Consider the following 12644-nt stretch of genomic DNA (forward strand, 5'->3'; position numbering starts at 1 on the left):
GTATTTAAATGCTGATGTCCTGGAAACGTAATGTTATTTATTAAATAATTGCGTTTTGCTCGCAAACGAAAAAAAACTGACTTCAATTTACTCGACAAGTAATACAACGAGAGCAATAAAACAATCAAGTAAATACGCGTTATTAAAGATAACTCAAAAAGTCGTCGACCATAAGATAAGTATCGACTTTCGATTAAAACAAGAATCATGGAAATCTGTACACCCAGTGACAAGTTAGGCGGTATAACGTAGGTCGACGAAAAAATAGTCAAGTAAACACGCATTATTAGATATATATAACTCGAAAAGTACTTGTCAGATTTCAATTAATTTTAAATCGGACCAAATGATTAGCACCACCTATCAACTAAAAAAAAAATCATTGCTGTTGTACTAGCTGTGCTCGCGACTTCATCCGCGTGGAATTTTAAAATAGTTATTGTTCAGATCGTAATCATTAAAAAAATCTAAAATAAAAATAGCCTAAGATACTCCCTATTATATTAGCTATCTGCCAGTGAAAGTCCAGTCAAAATCGGTCCAGCCGTTTCAGAGATTAGCCGAAACAAACAGACAGACAGACAAAAATTATAAAAAATGATATTTTTGAATGTACCGTGTGACATATGAATTTAGTAAAATGCGGTTATTTTAATATGACAAACAGACACTCTAATTTAATATATATAACTCGAATATATTATAGATAACATTACAAAATAAAAATAATAATTAAAAAAAAAAACAAAAAACCCGCCTGCGTGAAGAACAACTAATAGAAAATCAACTGAAAAAGCTGGAACAAGATAAAAATTCAATATGCACACAAAGTCAGCGAAATAAATAGAAACAATATCAAACATTTTGTGCTGTACATTTAAAATATATTAATACGGTAGTCCTTCGAAACTTTATGCAACGTCGTACATAACATGCAGTCGGAGACATGCACGAAGAAAGAATGATTTGACTTATCCTTCAATTTCAAGCCCGGAGAAAGATCTCACTCTGCTCAAAGCAACGTAAGCCTGACCTTTAGCAAATAGGTTGTTTGTATTTGGTATTATGTGTTATTGATTTTATTAATGTAATTGTAAATTGGTGTGACATTTATTAATTTTTATTTGTAATTTTAATCGTATGTTTTTTTTAACCATTGTATTTTATTAGAAAGGCTACACCCCGAAGTTGATCGTCGCCTAGGAGGCGAGTTTGGCATGGCATAGGCGTGGGAAAGAGCAAAGTCCACATTTTTTAAACTTTAATATTGTATATCTTTATTAGTATTACGGTAATAATAATCATGATATACCTTTTTAAAATCCTTGTATTGTGCCCTTCAATTTGATACCCATATTGTAGTATTCGAGAAAAAATTTTTTTTTTCATTAACTACAATGGCTTCGCGCAGCCGCCATGTTTGATTTTTTTTTTAATGTCACCTATCTAACAACACTTGGGCAGCTAAGACGAACCTAACGATACCTCAATTATGTAAATCCGTTCAGTCGTTCTGGAAATATGAGATAGTAAAGAATATTACATACATACATACAAGATACGCGCGAAAAACATAACCCTTCCTTGGCAGTCGGGTAATAAGGTTAAATAACAAATAATTTATTAATTTTTTGTCGGCTATTAAAGATATAATCATCATAAAAATATTTATTAGAATCCTTTCCTGAGAAACATTAGAATATCCTAACATCCTTTCCAAATGTTTTTTTCGACGTTCATTTTTTACGTTTCCTTCCCCACCGGACGCTCGCTCCCACGGTGCGGCGGCCTCGAGTCTGATCGAATTGTAATAAATATAACGAGGGGATTAAACGTTCCGAGTGGTTTCTTAATTATTTTGTGGCTTTTATAATGACTAGACTTTAAAACAAATGGTTATGAGTATGAAATTATGTTTTTGAAGTAAAACTTCTTTACGCACGACTTGGGGAGTAGGCTGATAAATGCGTGACGAGAGCGTTACAAAAAATGTGATCGAGTGATGCGAACGGAGCAAGAGAGAGGTGCGAGCACACATTTTCTTTCTTTCCTTCTCTCATAGCCAGTTCGTATATTTATGCCACAGTGCAGGTAGGTATATTGTGCAGGCGTATTGCTAAAAAAGTTTTACTTCGTCGTGTGCTCTAAAGCACACTCGGTTTTAATTTCTTTAATAACTCTATTCGGTGTGTGAATGAAACAAGAATGTAGAGAACAGTGCACTTATTTAGTGGTTACTATATTAATTTCTTCAGCAGTTAGTGTATGTCTGTTTCTTTATAGACTGTCACGCATAAGTCCACCGGCACGCCATTCATTCTGTCTTTTGTTATACACTGCGATTTGGTAGCGTGGTCTAAAAGCTATGAAACGTGACACGCTGCTTCTCGGCGCTGCTTCAACGACATCTTGTTTCATTTACACTTTAAGTAACCGACTTTTGTGCTGCCTGTCGTGGACTCTACACTGCCAAAAAATGTTCATCGCAATCTAATAAAATAAACATAGTTACATAAAAAATAGAGTAGGTACTAAATATATAAAAATAAATTATTAAAGTTAAATAAATTAATTATTGAAATAAGTAATTCCATTAAAATAAACATATAATTAGTTAATTGTTATGATTGTATAGAAATCATTATAAACATATTGTTAATGTATAAATAAATAAATCTAATATATAAAATTCTCGTGTCGCGGTGTTTGTAGTTAAACTCCTCCGAAACGGCTTGACCGATTCTCATGTGTGTGCATATTGGGTAGGTCTGAGACTCGAACAACATCTAATTTTCATACCCCAAGTTATAAGGGGGGTGGGTTTTGTTAAGAGGCTTTATAACATATATAGCAAAACAACGTTTGCAGGGTCAGCTAGTAAATATCTAACATTCTAAAAAACAAACGAAATTATCTCCTTATTGTTAGCAGACAGCTTCACCACTTCAAATATTCCAAAAATAAACTTACGACATTGGACGATACTTGTGTAAGATTGACGTGTCAATATAATTTCTAAGGCGTGAAACGTCACCGCGACGTCTGACCGCTGCGTCTGTCCTTTTGTGAAGTCAGTACACTCGGAGACAACACGTGAACTTAACAAGTGAATTATTTAAGAAAGAATCTCAAATTTCTTTACTCAAGTAGAAGTCATGAATATAAATCGTCATTTCATAAGTTATAATTATTTTAGTCTTTGGTTAATTAATTATAGTTAACGTTATGTTACCCCCGCTTCGAGTAGCGGTAAGAAACTCCGCAGTAACTGTTTCAAAAGATTAAACATACAGAGATAAGAAATAATGATATAGAGTCACTGACAATATATGTAAATAATTTGTCGTTACATTTAAATTACTATATACTTACGTGTTTAATTTATTCTCAAATTAAAAAAACAACTAATAATACCAAAAGAACATACTCTAGAGAAACGAAATACGAATACAGTTTACCAATTAATCTAATTATTGACTTGAATCTATTGCAGCTTTTAAGCGTAAAAGAAAATGCAAGCTTTCATAATGCTACGCTGTAACTGTGGTCCTGGGCGGATACTGGGCGGATGTTACAACCGGACAGACGTTGTCACATACAAGCCATTTAAATGACCGTTGCGTTTTGTGAAATTTTTCAATTTTTGTCGTAATTATCTTCATAAAAACCTACAAACCTACTAGAAAACTTAAAATAAAAGATTATCCGAAGCAGTCGAGCAACACATTTTGCGATTGATTTTTAATTATAGATTTTATTTATAGATTATTTATTTGTAAAAGCAGAGTCTGTGAGTGTACTCTATCCTCGAAGTAGGTAAACGCATCGCGTCCGGCTTTCTTCGTCACGCCTTACTTACGTAACACCACTCACGAGTGTGCGTGTCTGTGTCTGTGTGAGTGTGTGTAAACACTACTAGCGGTCATCTGCGCCTGCGCCACACCTATCTAATAATCCGAACATAATTGACAACAAAATATTATGATTATTATGAGATAATGATATGTACTAGGTGTTAACAATAAAAGAACTAATTTTTAGGAAATAGTTCAGCATACGTTAAATAAATTTTCAAGCTTTCATATCGTAGATCAGAGCATCTCACAGAACAACCAGATCTAGTATCTTTTGTTTTAATCATCTTTTTGTTATTGTTTCTTACTTAAATTTCATTACAAATATTTTCAGGCGGGTTCAGGACAAGTCTTCTTGTTCGTGTCCTGAAGATATAGATTAGTGAGTACAATAAAAAGAATGTTTTACAATAGCTGTTTATAAAGAAGAAGGCATGTTACTTAGAACTACTATTTAGACGTATGTACAAATCGCTTCAGCCTGTAATATCCCACTACTGGGCATAGGCCTCTTTCCCCATGTAGGAGAAGGATCAGAGCTTAATCCACCACGCTGCTCCAATGCGGGTTGGCGGATAATTATATTCCCTACTATGAGTAACGATCGCTATCAGGTGTACATGATAACAACCGGGACCGACGGCTTAACGTGCTCTCCGAGGCACGGTGGGGAGACCCACTAGGACTGCACAAACGCCCAGACCACGGCAAACACCTGTATGGCCAATACAAATGTTTGTCATGTGCGGGGATCGAACTCTCAACCGCCAGCGCAACAGGTACAATCCATGGCTGTGACCTCAGCGCCAACGCGGCGTATGTACAAATACTGAAAAAATATTTAAATGTGTAATTTAAGCTGCGATGTTTAATAAACTCGAAGACTGAAAAATTATTTGACTGAATTTATCGTCAATTATTCATTTGTGTACCATTGTACCGACTTATGTAACGTTTCTGAACGAAAACAGTTGTTTCTCAATATTTATTACACAAAATAAGATGATAATAGAATGTATGAAAACAATTTCTCAAAACTTGAATTTGATCGAAGACATCCCACACAACGCGTCACGAACGAAGTGTATCTGTTTGTGTGTGTGTGTGTGTGTATATGTGTGTGCGTTTGTATATCTAATTATCATATTAGATTAGTTATCGCCTCCTAATTCTGTCGTATTCAGTGAAAGCATTCAGATCGGCGCTACTTTCTCCGGGAAGGTTGCAAAACATTCCGTCGATATATGTTTATATAAAAATTTCCAAAAAGCGTGGATATGTGTTTATCTCTTAAAGTCTGAAATAAATAATAATAACAAATAACAAATAATCAATAATACATAACAAAATAATAATACTTTAATAATAATACTTTTTTTCCAAAAAAGTTTACATTTGTACTTAAATGTAGTTACAAAGCAATTCAACAGCCATACTAGAAAAACCTGCGTAACAACACATAATTATAATATGTAAAATTACACAAATGATAGAATATTATATACTTTTTTAGAATGTATTACTATTATAATCTTTTCTTTTACTTTTACTAATTTACATAATTAATAATAAATAAATGTTACGCGTTGGTCTGGACCCCGTGCGGAAAAAGGTAAGCGCTACGAACATCTACACCTACTTCACGTTATATAGTTTCGTTGAGTCAGGGTCGTCCCACTGTTATTAGTATTGTGTTAGAACCCGATAGGAAATATTTTTATGTTTTAGAACTTTTTCTCGAAAAAAGCGACTATACGAAAGCATCACATGAAGTGCAGCATGTAATTACAAGAGTAAGGCTATAATCGTAACGCCAACCTGTCAGAAAGGTGTTAAATCAGTTAAGCACGTTAAAAATGTAAATGTATTATTTTTTCAATCACTCTATATTTTTTGAAATCGTCAAAAATGTACAACGTAAGTTCATTATTAATTCCCATGTGATGTATTATTTATTTTGTGATTCACAGCACTGGTTCGTGGCTGTTACGCTGGCGGTTGCGGGTTCGATCCCCGCACATGAAAAACATTTGTATTGGCTATACAGGTGTTTGCCGTGGTCCGGATGTTTGTGCAGTCCTTGTGGGTCTCCCCACCGTGGCTCGAAATGTACGTCAAGCAGTCGGCCCCGGTTGTTATCATGTACACATGATAGCGATCGTTACTCATCGTAGGGAATATATCCGCCAACCCGCATTGGAGCAGCGTGGTGGATTAAGCTTTGATCCTTCTCCTACATGGAGAAAGAGGCCTATGCCCAGCAGTGGGATATTACAGGGTGAAGCGATATATACAAAACATTTATCGGTAGAATCATTACAGCTATTGATCTAAAAGTGTCGGTTATTTTGCTAAATGTTAAGTTTTTTTACGTTAAGTAGTGGGATATTACAGGCTGAAGCGTAAGTTTTTTTAAGCGATGAAGAACTTTGTGGTTTGTCACATCTAAGCGAATTAATGCATGTTTTGTGCGAAATATTGTTTTTAGATGATTTCTTGACTATCGCTGCGCTTTGTAGAATAAATATAATACTGTTAGCATTCCTTCGTTTTGATAAACAAAATGAAAGTTACGTAACATCTAACTAGCATAATTAGAGAACGGATTTCCGCAGTACTTTTTTATTTTTTTTTGTAAAAAATGCTTAAAAAGGTTGTTATGACATAATGTTTATGAGCTGTTGCGCCACACGGCACATGGATACTGATTTTCATCCAAATTATCTTACTCGTTCACTGAGCGTTACGCTTTTTATTTCACTGCTTAAAAACAGTTTAATACTAGTTACTTAACTGTTTAATTAATTTATAAGCTAATTGTTACCGCTTAAAAATTTGTGACAACAATATTACTTCTTTCAGAAACATTAAAACAAATAACAACTATTCATAATACGTTACTGAATCAAATTCTATTTTCCTAAAACACTAACTATTGTCCTTATGTAAAGTTCAGTAAATGCCTACAACATACCGTCAGATCGTGAGCATACTTCGATCGATTCCATCACTGTAGCTATAAACAATACACGAGTATAAATCCCGCGCTATGTCGTTCTACTAAATAATTTCACTCGCGGCTTTCGTGTGCGTACGAGCCGCAGTGATCTGACTCCCCGCTCTCAGCCCTGTGGCTATGAAAGCTACACCTGCGCCACAATCTTGAATGGCGAAGCTGAATTAAATACATTGCGTCATGCGCTGGTGTTGTAGACTATTCAATTGTTGTTTGTAATTGTGTTTTAACTATAACATAGTATGCTTCGATTGTAAGACGGTGAGGCCAGAATGAGGTTCGCGAGTACCTAAACGGCTGGAGGGTTCTAGTTGTAAGTTGTCATTTAAGTCTACAATCGTAAAATTAATTTATAATGTGATACATAAAAATCTTCCCTCGTGAGTCATGACAGAGGCACATGACACGCCCTTACAAAATATTTATTAATCTATGTATTTACATATATTAGTGAAAGTGTCTGTTAGCGCGTAACAAATGTTGTTTGAAGGCGGGTTAACGATCAAAAATGTTATTATCGCGTTAGTTTAACAACAAAATATAATGCTATCAAAATATTTACAACGTTTTATGTTCATGTACTTTCTTTAATATATATATCTGTTGTGGAATCATTTAAAAGAAATACCTTTTTTTAGTCTAATATCACTTCTCGTGGGCTTTGCAATGTTATTGTATTAAAAAAGTTTACATAAAGTTCTTTTTTTTTATATCTAAGAGAGTCTAAAAAGGCTTACGGCTCACCTGATGGTAAGCGATTACCGTACCTTATAGACGCAGTAACACCAGAAGCATCGCAAACGCGTCGCCAATCCTACCCCTGACCCTTCTCCCGGAGTTCTGGTCACCTTACCACAGGAAGACAGCACTTTCTCAGTTGGGCTCAAGATCTCAGAGAGACCAGGATAATTCCTGCTGTGTGTGTGTGTTTCCTTAGTTCGTATACATATGTATATTTCGGTATTCCCATAAAATACGCTTTTTACCGTGTTATTGTCATTTGTACAAAATGTCTTTCAATAGTCTACAAAATACATATAATCTTTAACGTTTATAGAGTTTCTTAGAAACACTGATCATGTAATTTTACTGTCCGAATTGATAAGCAGCTTTTTGTTATTATATCTGTACTAGCGGCAATGTGTGCGATCATTTCGTTATGACGAAGTTTTTACATATAGAAATTAGAACATATTAATTTCATGAATTCGAACTCTAAATATGTAACCCTATTAAAGTTGCTGCTTGTATCGCTCGCCCATCGTGATATTGGAATCAGTTCCTAATATTTTATGTTGTCTATGAAATTTCTCAAATAATCAGACTTGCTAACTCTAAAAAAAATCATATACGTAACTTACCATTAACACCATACTCATGTGTATAATGTTCCTGACATAGGAGCATACTTTAAGTTGGTGTCTGTGTCTCTTAGACGTGTATGTACGTAGTAAAATTACGTATCATTTTCAACATTCCTAGAGCGCGCGCAACCCACCGTACAAGGCTCACAGTCAGTCGTAACTCACAGGAACATCTGTTGAACCGTGTGTTATGAAACCTGTATCGTAATATTTGTACACAGTCCGTCTGAAGGCAAAAGTGAAATCCGCTCATCTCATTGAGCTCGTTACGAAAGAATCACTTACCGCGTGTCCGTCCGCAGCATCACCTCTGTAGAGACAAGTACCTGTATTGTTTTATTGTACTCGCTTTCGAGTGTAAAGTGGTAGCATTGTATTGTCGATTAGACTTCAATTCTATTTAGACTGGGTGCTACTTTAAGCTTTAATTAACATCGATAGACTAGTATTCGTTTTCTGCTCAGAATATATAATTTTAATTATAAAAAATTTGCTGTGTGGCTACGGCAGTAAAGAATATGGCCACCCCCTCTCTTCTCGTGGGTGTCGTAAGAGGCGACTAAGGGATCACAGAGTTCCATTATCACCTTGGAAGTTAAAAAGCCGACCGACGGCGAGATAAGCATCCAACTGCTGGCTTTGAAATACACAGGCCGAAGACGGGCAGCAGCGTTTTCGGTGCGACAAAGCCAGCCCTGCGGTCACCAACCCGCCTGCCCAGCGTGGTGACTATGTGCAAAACACACGAGTTCGCGCCATTTTTGCCGCGAACTTGTGGAGGCCTATGTCCAGCAGTGGACTGCGATAGGCTGAAGTGATGGTGATGGTGAATTATAAAAATATAATTGTATATGGGGCGTGCGGCCTTGTGGCTTCCCTTAAAGTGCTTTGAAGAGCTTGAACCCATTCGCAGTGGATGAACACCAACTATACAACCCAACGAGTTTATCCTTCGCTTATGTTCACACATATTTAGTTTGATTATATTGTTATAAGATTTATATGGTGGCTACAAGTCAAAATCGTTATTCTATTCCAATAATCAACACACCGAGTATTAAATATGCTGTTTTATAAAGTGTTATAATTAAATATAGTTTTGTTTTATGAGTAACTAGTTTCTTGTTGATTCTTCTCTCATCTCTGCATAATCTACATTGCGGATGGGCTGCTGTTTCACCTTTAATTACAAGTAATTTTATTTTTAAAAGTGACGAGTCACACCTGCAGTTGAAACCTACTTGAATAAAGTCAATTTAGATTTTGATAAAGATAAATAAATAAATTCTCCCCGTCCCCTCTCTTCCCGTGGGTGTCGTAAGAGGCGACTAAGGGATAACAAGGTTCCACAACCATCTTGGAACTTAAGAAGCCGACCGATGGCGGAATAGCCATCCAACTGCTGGCTTTGGAATACACAGGCCGAAGACGGGCAGCAGCGTCTTTGGTGCGACAAAGCCAGTACTGCGGTCATCAACCCGCCTGCCCAGCGTGGTGACTATGGGCAAAACACATGAGTTCACGTTATTTTTGACGTAAACTTGTGGAGGCCTATGTCGAGCAGTGGAATGTATAGGCTGTAATGATGAAATAAATAAATATTTTCTGCGTTTATTATAAATGTATAAACGTGTACATGTAAGTGTTGCAAAAAATAAATGTTGATACATTATAGATAAGATTTGTTTATCTCGCGTATATGCCGGTAGCTCGCCTTGACACTGCTGGACGAAAACGTAGACCAGTCTGCAGTTTCGACATTAGAGTAATCGTCTCAACTACCTGCGTTGTGAGATCTGTAACAAGGATGCTGCGGCCCGTTTCGTACAGCGTTTTGTAAGGTTTTAAAAGTATAAAGATCAATTGTTGAAGATGGTAAGACTTTATTTAGCAATATGTTCGTCCAATACCTAATTTCGATATTTTATATCTTAAAGAAATAATGTTGAACTATTTTCTAAGTTTCAACTTTTAGCATAAGTATTAAATAATTGTTATTATCATACTTGTACACATTGTGTTCCAATTTGTAGAAACTTGAATGTCCTAACGTTCTATGTTGACTTGAACCACATTGCGATGATACGTATTAGTGGGTACTCTATACAATTATATACTTACAAACAAATGATATACATATGGACCGTCAATATAGATAATAGACATCTCTTTATTGATTAAAATTAATAGATTTAAAAAATCACACACATCTTTATCTATCGCTTTTAAGTTGCGACTCTCAAAAGAACGTATTCCAGTGTTATATTCGTGTCGTAATGGTGGGTCGTTGGTTGGACAATTTATATTACTTTAATGGTGTTATAACGACATTGTAATAAATAACGTCTTTAATAATAAGCTCTTCAAAGCACTTTAAGACAATAAAAGACTTACCTTCAAACACATCGCTGCCCACTATTTTCTTCTCATTATCCCGCGCCTACGCGCTCTCTTGTTGAACAGCCCAAACTAACTATTTTTTCTACCCAGGATTGCTTGGACGCACGGAACTTTTGTCTATGCGTGCGTGCCTATTATACATTGAGGTATTGCCGGTAATGACTTTTCGACTTATCGGTGTCTTAGTATACTTAATTTCGAGAGTTTTAAAAGTGAGATCCGTAAAATGGACGGGAATTGGGCGGTGGGCGCGAACAGGCGCAATAACCCTACCTAATTTGTTTTTAAATTTAAAATTCTAGGTATATCAATGTTTAGAAGAATAAATAGGTGTTTTTATTTTCTTTATATTGATTTATTAATGTTAATATGTTGATTTTTAAATAACTATAATTCTTCAATAAATAAATTATTATAATCCAATCTCTCTTTACATTATCATAAAAATATCACCTCTTTATTCCTTTTCTAAGCTGGTGGACGCGAAGTGGTCCAGCCGGTGGACGCAAATTGGATTTTGTGGGCGCAAACTGGGTAAATCGCCTAAATTAAGTTTTTCATAGAAATTAGTGCTGGGACATTCTTATTTTCTTCTTCAAACTTGCCAACTGCACTAAGTGGACGCGAACAGACGAAATAACCCCACTCTTTTGATAATGTCAGTCTGTAGTCAATGTGAAAAAATTAAAAAAAGGTTCTTTATTTTCATTACTATTTTTTTTTATTAAAATTTTTAATTACGGTCGAATTTCGACCACTTGGCGACCACTAGTAAGAATAAAAAGTACATAACAAATTAATGACAACTAATAAAACCTACAAGGTATATAGAGAAATAAGCCTGTGCCCAGCAGTGGGACGTTACGGGCTGAATCAATCAAAAACAGAGAATAATACGATATAACGTACAAATAATAAAATTTCAATAAAAAAATATGTTTGCTTGTTCGCATATTAAAATAGCGACCAGCAAGAAAAATTTCAACAAAATTAAAGCGCTACCTAGTGTATTTATTCTGTATCTCATAATACCTACATTATTCCATAGCACAAATTAAAATACTGCCATCTACCGTATAATATGAAAACTAAATCAGAATATTTATAGGTGGCGCTTTAGATATTGCTTTACTAGTTCTTATATCCACAATACAACTATAGATGCCGTTACATAGTCATTGTATTTTGTTTAGCATAATGTAAAAGCATCAATGAGAAAAAAAATATGTATAAATGTACTGAAATCGCGTCCAAACTACGTTTTTTTTAAGTTAATAACGTAAACAAATTAAAGTGGTAAGTTAGTTCTGTATATGTCGTTCTACGAGTGCACGGTTATAATCTATATATCTATAATCTATAATATATAATATATATAAAAGCGAAAGGTCACTCACTCATCACGAAATCTCCGAAACTATAACACCTACAAACTTGAAATTTGGCAGGTAGGTTCCTTATAAGACGTAGGCATCCGCTAAGAACGGATTTTACGAAACTCGACCCCTAAGGGGGTAAAACGGGGGTTGGAAGTTTGTATGAATGTCCTATGTTTTTGAAGTAAGAGACTTGAAATTTAAAATATATGCTCTATAGATGATGAGAAGGTATCCAAATAATGTATCTTTAGAAATCAACTCCCTTTTGGGGTTAAAACAGGGGATGGTAGGTTGACTCACTCATCACAAAATCTCCGAACCTAAAACACTTATAAACTTGAAATTTAGCAGAAAGGCTTTTTATAGAGCGTAAACATCCGCTAAGAACGTATTTTATGAAATTCGACCCTTAAGGGGGTAAAACGGGGGTTGGAAGTTTGTATGAAAGTCCTATGTTTTTGAAGTAAGAGACTTGAAATTTAAAGTGTATGCCTTATAGATGATGAGAAAATATCCAAATAATGTATCTTTAGAAATCAACTCCCTTTTGGGGTTAAAACAGGGGATGGTAGGTTGACTCACTCATCACAAAATCTCCGAACCTAAAACACTTATAAACTTGAAATTTAGC

This window comes from Melitaea cinxia, chromosome 22 (assembly GCF_905220565.1).
Source record: "Melitaea cinxia chromosome 22, ilMelCinx1.1, whole genome shotgun sequence".
Classification (NCBI taxonomy): domain Eukaryota; kingdom Metazoa; phylum Arthropoda; class Insecta; order Lepidoptera; family Nymphalidae; genus Melitaea; species Melitaea cinxia.